The sequence below is a fragment of the Felis catus genome, chromosome D2 (assembly GCF_018350175.1).
Source record: "Felis catus isolate Fca126 chromosome D2, F.catus_Fca126_mat1.0, whole genome shotgun sequence".
NCBI classification, from domain to species: Eukaryota; Metazoa; Chordata; class Mammalia; order Carnivora; family Felidae; genus Felis; species Felis catus.
The window spans coordinates 4,725,691-4,741,012 of record NC_058378.1 but is presented as its reverse complement, the minus strand read 5'-3'; the positions used below and the strand labels follow the sequence as shown (position 1 = coordinate 4,741,012).

At 40.9% G+C, this 15,322-nt stretch overlaps 1 long non-coding RNA gene across 2 annotated transcripts in view; it reads left to right on the top strand.

Annotated features, from left to right (window-relative positions):
- The window catches only part of LOC102902289, a 111,276-nt gene that overhangs the window by 18,135 nt on the left and 77,819 nt on the right, over positions 1-15,322 (top strand). The window lies entirely within an intron of this gene.

Below are 15,322 nucleotides of genomic sequence, written 5' to 3'. Positions count from 1 at the left end.
TTAAGTTGGTTTTGGGATACCCATAGGTTGTTGATCCTTTTCTCCCAGAGACAGTGAATTCCTTCTTACTTACTCATTTTGTGCTCTGAGATCTTGGCGTGGCTTTCTGCCTGCCTGGGACATGCAGGTTATCCGTTTTTACACATGCAGGCAGCTCAGCCATCAGATGGGGGAACCCCAAAATATGACCGGACAGATATATATTGCACTCCATTTGTGGCTAAGGTTCTACTGATGCTACCTCTCAGAGGATTGTCTAAGTCTTTCTTTTTTTCCTTCTTTCTTTCTTATGTTTATTTTAGAGAGAGAGAGTGTGTGTGTGTGTGCATGAGCAGGGGAGGGGCAGAGAGAGAGAGAGAGAGATGGAGAGAGAGAGACAGACAGAGAGAATGAATCCCAAGCAGGCTCCGTGCTCAATGCAGAACCCACCCTGGGGCTCAATCCCACGAGCCATGAGTTCATGACCTGAGCTGAAATCGAGTCGGATGCTTAACAGACTGAACTACTTAGGCGCCCCTTCCTTTCTTTGGCTGCCTTTGGGGTGGCTCTGGATATTGGGAGGATGATATCTTTTGTACCCTCTTTGAGGATGCCTTTTTCATCCATAGGGTTGTTCAGTACTTGCAGGAATGTTCACTCTTCGTCCTGGCTAAAATCTGACAAGACAGTTGAAAGGACTTTTTTTTTTTTTCAATGTTTATTTATTTTTGGGACAGAGAGAGACAGAGCATGAACAGGGGAGGGGCAGAGAGAGAGGGAGACACAGAATCGGAAACAGGCTCCAGGCTCTGAGCCATCTGCCCAGAGCCTGACGCGGGGCTCGAACCCACGGACTGCGAGATCGTGACCTGGCTGAAGTCGGACGCTCAACCGACTGCGCCACCCAGGCGCCCCGAAAGGACTTTTTAAGTAGCTCTAGAATCAGAAGTTGAACAATTTTGAAGCTGATCTGTTCAGAACCTGTCAGGAACTTTTTTTAAGGCCTTCTCCCCTAAGCTAAAATGAAACTATGTATCCAGAGGCAAAGAGAAACATTCCAGAGACAAACAGCTTTCGATCTAGACACAGGAAGCTTAGGTTTCCATCTTACTTGAGGATCTTCTCCATGATATGAGGAAGCAATCTGAAGATAATGTAGTTGGACAGGTGGGTCAGCTCCTGATTTCGTGCATGTTGCAACTGAAATTTTTGAGGAATTAAAAACAACTGAATAGGTAAAAAAGATATAGGATATATATACTCAGCCTTAAAAGGTGAAATCCTGCCATTTGCAACGATGTGGATGGAGCTAGAGAGTTTTATGTGAAGTGAAATAAGTCAGACAAAGAAGGACAGATTCTGTATGATTTACTCATATGTAGAATTTAAGAAAGAAAACAGATGAACAAAGAAAAGAGAGACAAAAAAAACCAGACTTAAATATAGAGAACAAATTGGTGGTTGGCACAGGGGAGGTGGGTGGGGGCATGGGTGAACTAGATGAAAGGGATTAAGAGAACACTTACCACGAGGAGCAGTGAGAAATGTATAGAAATGTTGAATTATACTGTAACGAGTGTTCTGTGACACTGCATTTCAATAACGCAAACAAAGCACTGTCCTACAAAGCAGGCCAGAATTTCTTACAGAGATCTGTCTTCAGGCCGTGCCGTGTTACCTCACGTGGGGTTCCTCATTTCCATAGCATTTTGAAAAAATAAATTTTCCTATTGAACGTACCTTATGGACGTATGTTTATATGTCTGGATTTGGAGGGATCCAGAAGACAATGTTCTTGAATGAAGCAGTCAGTATATCAGTAGAATGATAAGTCTTGCTAACAAGGGTTATGTGATTGTGCCTTTTCCACTTAAGAGTGTAAAAATCAAAAAGACAAAACATCCAGTGCAGGAGGTCTGCCTTTGTTCTTCCAGTGGGGGCTGGGGAGGTGAAGGACTACAGATCCAGATCTAGTTTATTGTTTTCTTCAAGCATTAATATTCATCCTTTACTGCCAGGAATGCTTGTGAAGCTCTGTCACTTGAATTTAAAAAGGCTTTTGAGGAGGGCTCCACACTGTCTGCTCTGAACCCGGACCTCGCTATTCTTATTTGTAAACTGTCAGCATGAGGCAGGAACTAACCATCAGGAAGATTGGCTTTCACAAAAATATAAAGTGATTAGAAAACTCCAAACATCTATAAGCCTAACTTCTTTCATGCCTTATAGTTTTCTTTTTCTTGTGCTTTATGAAAAGAGCAGAACATCCACTGGGGATTTTCATTCATTGTTTTGTTGACTCTTAATTCACAGATGATTTATGCCATGGCTGCATTTGCAGAATCGGTTCATGAATATAGACTCTAAGAGAGCCAAATAACATTACACAAAGTTTTTCTTTCTCCGCTCTTAAAACTTTCCATGATATTCAAAGTGAGTGCCTTCTGGATTTTACCCCCCTATTTCAATACACCAGAGAGCCAGAAGATGGAATCAATGTTCTATTAAGCAAGGCTCTATCTTACGAATTATTGGTTGTCTCTATTTCATGTGTGTGGTCTCCTCAGTATTTACAAATGCCAGATAACTTTCCCAGTCACACATGCCGCTCTCCCAAAAGTGCTCATTTGGAGACACCGAGCCCTCAGAGTGGGAAAAAAAACACCAAGCAGTGAGTTTTAGAAATGAAAAACGTGGCAGCTCAATCTCAGTAATTACAGGGTACCACTGAAACTTGGGTCCCCCAAGGCCTACCTGATTTTTTTAAGGCTTATCTTGACTTACGTCAAATTTCTATCAGGCCAGAAGTGTGGTGTTTGTAGGGAAACACACGTTTCAGGAAGAGCCTTTAAACTGGCTCTGTGCCCCTTGCTCACACCTTTCTCTGTCACAGAGAAAGAGAGCTCACAAAGAGAGCCCAGAAAGATGGGCATGTACCATTCTTTCCCTATTGGAATCACATACCAACAGCCCCTGGCAAATGACCAACATTTAATGGGATTTCAGTCTGCCATTAGAATTGCTGTTTCCTAGAATAAAAGGTGCACAGTTGCCTGTCGTCCATGATGCCTTTATGATCTTCCCATCATCTTCCGTGTCCTTCGCCACCATAGTATGGTGCGTATTCTTCTTGCAGGTCAACCGTCCAAGTGTCCCCAAGTGTCCTCACACAGTCTGCCCTGTCCACGTTTCCCTGTTTCATGATGACACCTGTCATATGGGATGAGGGCCCACCCTAATGACTTCATTTCACCTTGATTACCTTTGTAAAGACCCAGTTTCCAAATAAGGTCCCATTTTTATGTGCTAGGCATTGGGACTTCAATGTAGCTGTTTAAGGGGACACAGTTCAAACCATAAGTAGTTAACGTGATTGGTGCTGGGGATTCCGGGGGCCACTGAGAGATGACGTGGGGGAGAGAAACTCGGAAACTCGGAACAGACCATAAAGACACTTTCTACCAAGTTGGGAGTTTCGGGATTTAGGAAATGTATTGCTCGTCTTCACATCCTTGTATCAGTAGTACAAGATCCAAAGTCCCAGAGGACTTGAAGTTTTAAGTGTTATCCCCTGGATACTTAGGGCAGAGGAGGGACTTAGCCCTTTGGCTTCCCTTTCCCCAAGACTAGTTACTGGTGGGTTTCCCAAAAGAAAGTGTGGGTTGCACTTAGAAAGAGAGGCTGCAGGTAAAACAAAAGCTAAAACAGTGAAATTTCTTGACCCAAAATGATTCAAATAGAGTTTCATACTACAATAAAATTCAGTCAACTTGACAAGACTGTATGTGACAATACAACAAGACATGTGTTACAGTTATTTCTTCTGCTCACAAAGTATCCACATTCTATAGCAGCTGTGACATAATAATAAATATATATTTGGTCTCTGTCCTTGATTCCTGACACAGACCTCCTCAAACCCTTGTAATTTCCTGAGTAACAGTTATAATAGAAGTGTCTTATACAGACAGCTCTGTCTGGTGATAGGAGAATCTTTTGTTCTTTTTTTTAATTAATGTTTATTTATTTTGAGAGAGAAAGTGCATGAGCAGGGGAGGGGCAGAGAGGGAGAGGGAGAATCCCCAGCAGGCTCCATGCTGTCAGCGCAGAGCCCACCCAATGCAAGGCTTGGCCTCATGGACTGTGAGATCATGACCTGAGTCGAAGTCAAGAGTCAGATGCTTAAGCAACTGAGCCCTCCAGGCATCCCAGAGCATCTTTTGTTCTAATGAGACAACTCTTGCTGGGGTCCTGGATGGGGACTGGACCAAGCCATCCACCAGGGAGGTCGAGTTTGTAATGGATCATGCCTACATGAAGAACCTTCATTAAAATCCCTAAGCTATGCTGTTCAGAGACCTTCCAGGTTGGTGAACACATCCACCTACCTGGAAGGTGGTGCCCCCCCAACCCCAGGGGGACAGAAGCTCCTGAACTCAGGACCCTTCCAGACCTTGCCCATGCACCTCTGCATCTGGCTATTTAATATTCTTTAAAATAAACTGGTGAATGTAAGTATTTCCTTGAGCTCTGTGAGCCTTTATAGAAAATTAGTGACTCTGAGGAGAAAGTGGTGAGAACCTCCAATTTAAAGACATTGAGTCAGAAGTGCAGGAGGCCCAGGACTTGTGATTCACATCTAAAGTGAGAGGCGGTCTTATACCCCTAATCTGTGGGGTCCATGTTAACTCTGGATAGGTAGTGTCAGAATTTAATTGTAGGACACTAAGTTGGTGTCTGGAGAGTTAGAGAACTAGTTGGTGTGGTAAAAACAATAAATAAAATACGTATTTGGTATCAGAAGTGTTTTGAGTGGAGACAGTTTCCCTTTAGCAGCTTAAGACAACCCCCATTCTATTCTATCTCACAATTGTGGGTCGGGGATTTGGACAGGGCTCAGCTGGATGTTTCTTCTGTGTGTTATCAACGAAGGTTCTTGGGGGTACCCAGATGGTACTTAGGCTGGTCTGGCCTTTCCAGAACTTAAGGAGAATTAATGAGAGGTTAGAACCGGCTGGATTGTCGACAAGACATGTACAGTGGTCTGGCCAGCACATGGTCTCAAACTAGCCAGATTTCTTAAATGGTAGCTCAGGGACACAGAGAGACTTTCAAGAAGCCTGAGAATGTCACAGCGCTTCTTGCTGTCAGCCTCAGAGGCCCAGGAGGTAGCACCATATCCATTAAGTAAGTTCCCAAGTCCACGCTGCATTCAAGGGGAAGAGAATCAGACCCTACCTTTCAGTGGGAGGAGCAGTGAAGATTGTAGAGCCATCCACCACAGCAAAACTTAACATGAGGATGACTGTTACTCAAAGTCCTGCAGATATTTTGGGAGATGCTGATAAAATTTCCGACTTTATTTACCGTACACTCAAGCAAGTAAACATTTAAAAGTTAACCTAGTGCTTAGCTGTAGCATTATAGTACTGTGTACCCATCCTGGGTATAAATAAAGCTAAATCTACTTCCTGGAAAACATTACAACTAAAGATATTTTAGCAGTTTAGAATTGAGAGTGCTTACTTAGTTAAGCCATCTGCTTAATTTCTAAAACATCCCATATAACCGTTTCTCCCGGTATCAGGTAGACTATTGTACTAGAGTGACTTGAGAGTCATCGAAAGAATGCCATCCATTTGACGAGTAATTGAAGTTTTAGATATGCACAGACAGATTCCTATCAGGATTTCATCGTATTTCTCTTTGGAAATACAGCACAGCTTAAAAAAGAAAATGGCTTTGGGGGTGTTGCCATAATGAGTGGGGACAAAGATTAGCACCACTGGGAGTATTTACCATCCCAGCCCTTGGATACTCTGCTGTTTTCTTGGTTTTACACGGTTCCGTAAAACACAAATAGCAGCTTTATTGTCTCTCTTCTGTTGTTTTACAAGCTTCATGTTGGCAGCCAGGCTTATGATGCAGTCAGCACTTTCAGACTGGGATGCACAAAAAACATTAGATCCGAGAAGAGAGGCTCGGCCATGCTGATACCCTAGTGTTGTTTCGGGAAATGCCATGCTGGTGATTACAAAGGCTGAGGTCATATATTTCTACCACCACATCCTACCATTATGGTAGTTCTAATTGTAGTGAGCTGTGGAATCAATGGATGAGAGAAAAATAACTTTTCTCCAGAAAACTCAGGAACACACAAAATAAGACTTTAAATGTTTGGCAATCTTTTGTTTAATAACATAACATTACAAAGTATGGTACATTGTGATTCTGGAAGAACAAGGAATAGTGTAAGCATATGTTTAATTGAGGATCTTGGTGTATAGAAAGCTATTATTAGTGTTATCAACATCATCATGTTGTATGAAGTTATGGTCTCGAGGACTCACTGACTGAGGTTAAAAGCAACCTCAACAATGATTTAAGACAACAATTAGTCTGTGACCAATCAGGCTGCCGTTCGCTAATTACAGTACCATTAACTACTTCTCTACCAACATGTACTCTTGTGCTGTGGACAAACTATTATTTTCTGGTTTTTTTCTTACCACCAAAACCACAAAATTAGAATTGAAAGGTAAAGCTGTGACCTCTCTGACATACATTCCCACCTAGTAGAGTCAGTATTTGCCCAATGCAAAAGAGTACCTTCCCATGGTAGGATTTTTAATTTTGGTCCATCTTGCAATATTAAGTTTATAAACAAAGAGAAGGGACCTTCTCTCAGGTCCACGATAAAGAGAATGTGTCACATTTGTTCATTCAGCACTGTTTCCGGTCCGGTGGTATATGTAAGGCATTATGTTGGTAGAGGGGTTCAAAAGATGGGTGAAAAGTGTCTGTGACACAGGGCTTTACAGTAAAATCGAAGAGAAATATATGTCATACAGATATTATAAGTGGCGATTTTATTCTTCGGATTTTCTCAAGTGAGGCTTTATAAGATTTTTCATCTTAAGTTTTAAGAATGATCGCTTGACCTATTCTTCTTTTACTATGTTGTTATAGAATAAATTTAAACTTTGGCTCGTCATGTTGGGATTCCCATACATTCTCAATTTCACGTCTCTGAATTTAGTCATAGACTCCCATAGGGTAATTTTCCTTTTCACTTTAAAATTGCATTGTATCTCTCTCAAGGATAAAAGTATTTGTAATGCAAGTTATAGAGCACCTATGATAAGAATATATATTTATCCATATTGGATTTCAAACCTTATGTTATGCTGGGATTAAACATATAAGCTGTTATAAATAAGGGGAACCTATATGACTAGGAGTTTTAAATGGATAGATAGTAATACATCTGAAAACCCACCATCCAGAGATGCTTAGTGGTGTCGTGAAGAAAGTTATTAGTGCCACATTGGGAAGAATCTATTTTTGGAACAAATGCAATGTTCCCCCTTGCGACAGCATAGGAGGGACTCCACATCACGGCACAGACTACGGTCAAATAAAAGAGCTGGGGTGTAGACAGACAGACAAAACCTTTCCTTTGGTAACAAGCATAAACAGCTGTCAGCATTTTGTTCAACCTCCTGCAGCAGAACCTTACAGAATCATTTCCTAATATGGAACATAAAGTGAATTTTGAGAAATTTATTCAGAGGGGGACAATCTTCCTGTGGTCAGGAGGCCCTGATACAAGGGCCAAGTTAAGCACAGATTCCCTTGAAGAGAACAGTGTGGATCATAGAAGATTGGAGGCTGAATGTAGAGAAATGTAGATCTTACTACAATTACATTTTCTTGGTCGTAACTTTCATGGTTTCTTTAGTGTGGAGACAATAGAAATTGTCTTCAGACCCTAGGGCAAATAACACAGACTCACACTAACTGCATTTTATTCAACAGTATTCAGGGGATAAATGCAGTGCATTTCCCAGGAGACTTTCCTTTGGTCCCAGGGTCACATGTTGAGAGGGTTTTGGGGGAGGCACTGGGGCATGACAGCAGAGTCACAAAAATGGGAGAGATACTTTGATTGATGTGATGTGTCTCCTCTCAAGAGAACCAAGCGAATCTTCAGCAGAGTGAATTAACAAGATCCTTCCCTCCAGCAGATGTGTTTTATGGAAATCAGAACAGTGGAAATGAGGCAGCAGATGCAGGAGTGGAAGTGGAAGATTGTAATGGAGACAAACACAGGCATTTAGAGAAAGTATGGGGAAGGCTTTGAATTTTAGGGTAGAAGACACATGCATGGATGTTCTGGTCCTGCCATTCCCAGCAAATCGCTAAGTGTCTACTAAATATATGAATTAAAGAACCTAGTAATGGGCACCTGGGTGGCTTAGTCGGTTGGGCGTCTGACTTTGGCTCAGGTCATGATCTCATGGTTCGTGGGTTCGAGCCCCACGTCGGGGTCTATGCTGACAGCTCGGAGCCTGGAGCCTGTTTCAGATTCTGTGTCTCCCTCCCTCCCTCTCTCTCTCTCTCTGTCTCTCTCAAAAATAAACATTAAAAAAGTTTAAAAAAAATGAACCTACCAGATTAGGTGGGTTCAACCAATTAGAATTTCAAGATTCTGGTACTCAGAGCAAGTCATATCAACTAAGTAATGACCTCTCCAGTTTTCTCTTTTAAAAATATCTGATTCTGCTACATTTTACATTATCATTTTAAATCGTGAGACACCTACATGCATGCCTAGACTTGCAAAGAATATAATTATGTAGAGAGACTTAGCATTTATTCCAAACCTAGGGGTGTTTTACCTTGTACTATTTTGGTTGTATTGCTTTGCAGAGCTGAACTCTGGTTTTGCAGTCTTTTCTCCTCATTCTTGCACCTAAACCTATCTTACAGGAGATTTCTACCCAGCTTTTTCTTACTTTCTTGTGCAGAGGTACACAGGAAAAATAGCAGAACTGTGTATGGGTAAATTAAAGAATTATTTCAGTAAACATGTGTTCATAGCCTGCTAATGGCGGGCACTAAGTGTGTCCAAACACTCGGGGATATTCTTCAGGGCACCAGGGATATTAAACAGTGCCCATCTTCTGCTGCCACGAGTCTTCCAGACCTAGTGTTGCCTGTCCTATGAAGGGGGTGCTCGGTACATATGCAGCACGGATTTGTGTTGGATTCTGTGGGACGCTCCCTAATTATTATCTAGAAGGATGACCCATTGTGTTTGAAGATGGGTGATTTAACATAAAGACATGACTTCCATATCAATTATTCTGAACACTTTTTAGTTCAAGTTCCTTCTCCTGTGTTGGGGCCCATGCTAAACCAGGGTGCACAAGATGGGTGCTCAGGACTTAGCGTTGCAAGGGCCTGCTTCATTGAACATGAGAAGCATTCTTCAACATGGAAAACACAAGGGGCGCCTGAGGCTCAGTCAATTAAGCATTTGACTCTTGATTTCAGCTCAGGCCACAATCTCACTGTTTGTGAGTTTGAGCCCCACGTCGTGCTCTGTGCCGATAGCGCAGAGCCTGGAGCTGCTTCGGATTCTGTGTCTCCCTCTCTCTCTGCCCTTCCCCCCGCTCTGTCTCTCAAAGATAAATAAAAAATTTTAAAAATGGAAAAAAGAGTTTGTTTCCCATTGTCTGAAATTAATATGGTTTGTAGAAACTGTTGTGCATAAGCATTTCTAGTTTGTTCGTTTTCTTAACCAACTGAGCCACCCAGGTGTCCCTGTTTGTTCGTTTTCTTAATAGGAAGTGTTGTTCAGCGAGTATTTTATGTATAAAAACTATTGAACCAGATAGTATCAGGTATTTACCACAAAGAAACAAAATTCTGATGTGTTTTGAAAAAGGCAATCATTTATGCAGATTTCACTGGAACTGGTGAAAAGAGCCTTCCTGATTGACAGAGGGACCAGTCAGATGACAGGCACATTGTCATCTGATTCCTTGGGCCCCCACAGCATGTGGTAACCCACGGAGGCAGTAGTTATCGTGGGGTGTCATAAACAGGAGAGTGTGACCCAGCTGTGCTTAGGAACTAATAATAAAATACTTAGATTCTATCCATTACAGAGATGATTTTGAGTGAAATGGAACCTGCTAATGACCAAAAATTTGAACAAGGCTATAGGAAAGATAAAAGTAAGGAATTTTGGAAGAATGTAACTGCCTTATAACTTTTACCTACTTCCAGAGACACCTCTAGATACTCTGAATTTTGCCTCAGAAGATTTGGTTAGAAGTCGAGCCTGTGCATAGTCAGATCCAGAATTGTGCTTTGGAAGATGCCACCCTCGCAGAATGCAGCGTATTTTAGAGTTCATAGAATACCACATGGTGCTCTGGTTTGGCAACACAAGGGCTCTGTGCGGATGGTCCTGCCAGAGGCCCTGCCACGTACTAATATAGCAGTGGTGGGTGCTATACGATATACCATTGTTTTTTTGTGCTTGCTTTCAATGAGAGCTGATAGGATAAGATAAATCTGCGCTGTCCCGTAGAGTAGCCATTGACCACATGTAGCTGTTGAGCACTTGAAATGTGTCTAAGCCAACTAAGATACAGAATTTGAAGATTTCGATGAAACAATGTAAAATATCTCATTAATAATGTTATTGCATGTGGAAATGATAATATTTTGATTATATTGAGTTAAATAAAATATACCATTAGGATTAATTTCATCTGTGTTTTTTCTTCTACTCTTGGAAAATCGAAAATTGCATATGTGGTTCACATTTGTGGCTCACGTATTTCTATCAGATAAAGCTTCTATAGACAGTTGTGGTAGAATAATGAGAAGATAAAAGTGAGATGGGAGTATAGCACTAATAATTTTGGTTGTCAGACTTTCCATTTGTAAGGGTTAAGGATATTGAAGACAGAGTACGTACAGGTAATGAGAAAAGTAAACTATAATTGAAAGAGGGCTGGAAGAGTCCAAATTCTACAATATTGATTTATATGTGGCTAACAAAGTGTTGCTATTGTGAATACATTTTTTTTTTTGCTAGACCAGGAGGAAATGTAAGTTTTTAGTAAGAATAAATAAGAACTAAATCAAGGAAAGTAAAACGTATATGATTTAGGTATACACACAATTCGTGTATACCTGAATACATGTCGGAGGAAGTTAAGGTTTGCATTTGTCCCACTTCTGAGACATGTCAGCCTTTTAAAAATATCAGTGATTGATTCACATAAAACTATGATGTCATTCCTTGGAATAAGTTATCTTCTCTTTGTCAAAAACCAAATTCTGTCCACCAAGTAAAATAGAGCAGAAAGACGAGTTTATTGCAAGAGTTTCAGTCTGTAAGATGAGAAGGTCAAGGCTCCACAAGCAGTGAGTTCTGAGTTGCTCACAAAGTAAGGAGTTTTACAGGGTAAATATGGAAGTCATTTGGCTTTTCTAGCTGATTGGTTGCCCATGAGTCTTCCTTATTTGGATCAGTGTAGATTTGTGAGGGGAAAAAGGAAGTCCAGAGACAGCAAGAACGGGCTTGGTATTTGGGGATGGGCTGGCATTCTCTGATGATCTATGAGAAAAGCTGTAAATTCCTATAGCTAAGGTGACATAAGGTTAAATTTCATTTTCTTTAATGCACCTGCACTGGCCAGTTCCATGATATCCCCAACATATGTGCCTCCATTATGCTTGGTTCTGTCTCTGAAACGACTCTTCTAATTTAAAGCTATATAGTGTATTTATGTGGTAGAAAGAATAATATCCCTACCAAAGATGTTCGTGTAACTAATCCTCTGAATCTGTGAATACTTTACTTTAAAGGACAAAGGAAACTTGGCAGATGAGGTTCAATTAAGGACCTTGAGATAGTAAAAGAATCCCGGATTATCCAGTTGGTTTCACTGTTTTCCTACGAGAGGAAGGTGGGAGGGTCAAAGAGAGAAATGTGACAACAGATACAGAATTGAAGTTACGCACTTTGAAGATGGAGGAAGGGACCACAAGGCAAGGAATGTAAGTGACTTCAAGAAGTTGCAAAAGGCAAGGAAATGGATTCTTTTCTAGAGTCTTTAGAAGAAGACAGCTCCACTGATAACCTTGATTTTGGTTAGTGACACTTATTGAATCTATGACCTCCATAACTTTAAGAAAATAAATGTGTGGTGTTTCAGAGCACTGCATTTGTGGTAATTTGCCACAGTAGCCATGGGAACCAATACAGTAAATTGCTATGGCTACCTGTTTTGAAAATTCTAATTTTTCGACATTTTATATACCTTTGTCAAATTGGGGAAATATTCTGTTTGCTTCACAAAGTTGGTATAAATACCTCATGAGATAAAACACAGGGTATGTTTTTAAAAGTATATTATACTGCATAAATTCATATTACTATTGTTTTAAATATAGCATTTATCTTTTGCTAAACTATTAATATATATTTTTTATTGTTGGGGTTGTTTAGATATTATTCTGTTGAATGAGAATACATAAACTCATGTTTTGGTTTGGGTTCCCTGAAACAAGGATTTGAGTGCAAGTAAGTTGATTTGGAATTTGGCCCCAGGAAATGTGCAAGGAGCAGGAAGTGAGACAGGCAATCAAAAGTTGACCTTGTTGTCTAGCAGTTCACTAGGGTGCATAACTAAAGCTTGATCCCTTTGTGCAAATCTGAGAGCCAGGACAGAGCCCCTTTCTCCAAGGCGTACTCCTGTGGGGTGAGGGAGCCTAGGTGTTTGCACCCCTCAGTCTTTGTTCAGGTTGCTCCTGGTGACCATTAATTCTCTGGCCTGTTCTTGGAGAGGTGACAAGCACTCCTTTGACCAAACTTTAGTCAGGCTCCTCTGAACCTTCTTCTCAACTAGGACTTGTTCTTGGTACACTAAGCCCAGTTGTAGCAAGAATCTTTTTGAGGTGATTTAGTGGGATACTCCCTAATCCTTGATAACTAATCAAGCTCCCCTTCCCCACTCTTGATACCTAAGTTCCTCTTAGAAGTTTTCCACCCATTGGCTGCTTCACCCTGTTTGTTGATTGTAAATCCCCAGCTGTCCCTATTGTTGAGTTCAGTCTCTCTCTAATGTGACAGACTTGAATAACTTGTCTATTTAACTTCCTCTGGGGCAACTTTTCTTTGGCATGGACCTAGCCATCTCAGGCTACCGGCAAAAGCCTGCAAGCAAAGTTGCAACTGGAACTGTTGCAGGCGTTAGCAACTGGAAGTTGGGCCATTGTGCTTTAAATTGGTAAGGGTAAGAGGATATGGGCAAGGAGCCCATACACAATCCTTCTCAGAGACTTAATGGCTTTAAACATAGTGATTGTTCTTCCAATATAGCCAATGTCTCTAAATTTCATTTTCCTTTTCTATAAAATGGGATAATGTCTACATTAAAGGTTGTTGTGAAGACTACATGAGATAACACCCATGAATTCCAAACATCTGAAAGTATTCTAGAATTCTTTCTGCCCTTTAGGAGATACAGTCCTAACTTTGGTTTCAATTTGAGTGACAACAGAGTGTTGGAGAGTCAAATTGGGGTCACACCAGTCAGAGATTTTACCAGTATTCTAACAGTTTCCAGGAAATGTGCAGTTGTGAAACACAAGAGAAAGGGAGCAAGTCTGGGACACCTGCGTAACTACTCACATTCTCTTTCACCAGATGCATGCTTTTTGGCCCTGAAGAATATAGGAGGTCTGTAAGAAGTCCATGTGTTGCTCGTTTTTTGAGGAGCATATAGATTAGGTGATTTTCTCTTGGGAGCCATGCTTCATACTGTAAGCAATCCTGAACTAGGGACATACTGTCAAGAGTATTCCAAATATGTGGATATTCCTCCTAGCATGAATCATCAGGATGTTGCTCAGACACCTACTTACCATGCTTCCAAGAAGATAAGACTGGGTCACCTGCATTCTTTCTTACTTCGGCAATATTACCATGGCAACCAGGAGAGGAATAGGTCACAGGCCAGCTGCTTTAACTGCTTCTTACTTCAACTGAGAGAGCTCTTCCTTTATAGTGCTTTGTCTTGGTATATTTCATTTATGGGTATGGTTATGTATGGTTATAATCGACAATGTTTATTGAGTGCTTACTATATGCTGGGCACCATTCTAAAGCTTGACCTGTTTGTTGTCTTTGTCAGCTTGGGCTACCATTACAAATTACCACAGACAAGTGGCTTAAATAATAGACATGTATTTCTCATAGCTCTTGAGGCTGAGAAGTCCAAGATCAAAATGCTGGTAGATTTGATTCCTGTTGAAGGCTCTTGTCCTTGCTTGCAGATGACTGGATTATTGCTGTGTCTTCACAGGGCCTTTCCTAGGTGCATGCACAGAGTGAGAGTGAGAGAGTGAGACAGAGACCTCTTCCTCTTCTTATTAGCCACTAACACCTCATGACCTTATCTAATTCTAATTACCTTCTAAAGGCCCATCTTCAAATATCATCATATTGAGGGTTAGGGCTTCAACATTCAAATTTGAAGGGTATACAATAATCAGTCCATAACACCTGTATTACTTCTTTTAATCTCCACACAACTTAGGAGATAAACATCCTTTTGATTTATTTCACAGATGGGGAAACTCAAGCACAGAGAGGTTATGTAATATATTTAAGGCCATACAACTAATAAGTGGCAGAACCTGAATTCAAATCCAGACAGTTTGGACTTAGAGCCTGTGCTCTTAGCCACTATCTTTTGCCACCTCACTATACTGAGAAGGAATCATGGATAAACCAACATAATGTGTTCCATAATCCATAATTCTGACGTGTGTCTATCTTCTCAGAAAGATCCCCAGAGTAAACTCATAGCCCATAACTTGCTGCACATCCCCCATTCAACCCAAGATGTGGTGAAGAAGCAACATTTTAAACTGTAGAAGCAAAAAATTAAACTATATTTTTCTCAGTCACCCAAATGTTACAGTATTAATTGGGAACTACGTATAGATTAGATGAGAAATGGAGATTCCTCCCATAGTAAAATCTGCAAAAGCCCGATTAAAATTGTTTTTTCCGTGTGTCTGACATCTATCTGTCTTTCATTTTGAGACACCTTATTGCTTTTGGTCTTGCTCTGAGTTCTCTTCTTCTCATTATTCTGGCATTGATGTCATCAGAGTGAAGGATAATTGAGGAAATGAAAATATGGAATGTTGGTTTGTATAGTGAAATATGCTGAAGTATTTTCAGTAGTATAAATTATAGAACCTGCATGAGATAAATGTAGAGATTTCCACTTAGAGTGTTTTATATCTCTTAGGAGGAGGTTTGGTGCACGACACATCGATGTGGCAAATGTTTCCTGAGCTCTGACTACGTGCTAGGCATTATGTATGTGCCAGAGGTTGCTTAGTGGACACAAAAGTTCATATTTGGTGGAAGTGCGGTAGGTGATCGACACAACACACAAGTCAAGGAGGAAATAGACACGAAGAAGTATGATAGTCCTACGTCCTGCACAGAGAGTTAGGC